The sequence below is a fragment of the Tachypleus tridentatus genome, chromosome 5 (assembly GCF_004210375.1).
Source record: "Tachypleus tridentatus isolate NWPU-2018 chromosome 5, ASM421037v1, whole genome shotgun sequence".
Lineage (NCBI taxonomy): Eukaryota > Metazoa > Arthropoda > Merostomata > Xiphosura > Limulidae > Tachypleus > Tachypleus tridentatus.
Genome location: NC_134829.1, coordinates 22,882,577 through 22,884,064, shown reverse-complemented (window position 1 = coordinate 22,884,064; position 1,488 = coordinate 22,882,577).

Here is a 1,488-nt window from a genome sequence, read left to right as displayed (position 1 = left end):
ATTCCATCTAGGAACATAGGGCCGCAATCGCTTGCAGATTCTTCAACAAGTATTTAAGTGAGTAGGTTGTTAACTCACTGCACACTGTAAAGATATACCAGGGTTTAAATAAGTTATTCCAATGTAATAGTATGGAAGAGTGTAAACAATATAGTCCAAGGCACCGATATAAGAGTTTTTGAAGAATTTAGTTGAATGTATCATATAGAAATGCTTATTAAGTTTAGTCTAATACACCGATAGAAAATTGCAGAAACAATTTAGTCCAATACACCGATACAGAAGTGTATATACAGCTTAGTCTGATGTAGCGATGTAGAAGTTTTTAAACAATTTAGTCTACTGTACCGATATGAAAATGTCTGAAAATAATTTATCCTAAGCACCGATGGGGAAGTTTTTAAACAATTTTGTCAAGTGCACCGGTATAGAACTGTGTAATCAATTTAATCTAATGAATCGATATTCAAGTGTGTAAACAATTTAGACCAATGTACCGATATAGATGTTTATAAACATTATAGTGTAATGTTGTTGCTTTTGAATTAAGTTCAAAGCTACACAATTGGCCATCTATTTTTTGCCCACCACGGGTACCGAAACCCAGTTTTTAGCATTGTAAGTCCGAAGACATACCGCTGAGCCACTGGGGGGCATAATATAAAGTACCGACAAAGAAGTGTTTCAATAACTTATAAGAATGTCCCTAAATAGAAATGTGTGTAGAATCTGTCTTGGGCAGTGATATAAAAATGTTTAAACAATTCAGTACAATGTATCGAAATAGAGATGTGTAAACAATATACCAAATGTATTGAAAGAGAAGGGTCTAAAGAGTTTTGCCTGAAGTACTGATATAGAAGTGTTTAAACAATTTAGTTAATATGGTGGTACAGAAGTGTGTAAAGCGTTTCGTCTTATGTACCTTATATAAATGTGTGTAATGAATTTAGTCTAATATACTGGTATAAATGTGTGTATACAAGTTACTCTAATGTACTGATCTAGAAGTTTGTAAACAGACAGATTTGGTGGAACATATTTTTCAGTAACAGTTTGATAAAACGATACTGATTGCATTACTTTAGTTCAATCCATTTGAATATTTCAGTTTAGGAGAAGAACAGACATATTTTCATATGCAACTTTGTATTATCCTTTAGTTCATCAAAGACAGATTATAAAGAAATCAAGATTATATATTGCATTTTTTACATCATTACATAATAAACTCTGAAAGTTTACTGTAACATTCATCGGTTAATTGTAATATTTAAAGAAACTAAAAACGTTTTACATTATTTATTGCTTGTGTCGATTCCGGAAATTTCAGCTGCTCAAAGCCTCAGTTTAGTGTTTTTCCTCTTCATGAATTTTGTTTGGTACGGTCATAACTATTTGGTGGTGCCTGCAAAGGTATAAGTTCTGTGCGATCTTTATTTTTCAGATGGTGAAGGGGACGCCTGAGTCCTAGATAAAGAAAACAAA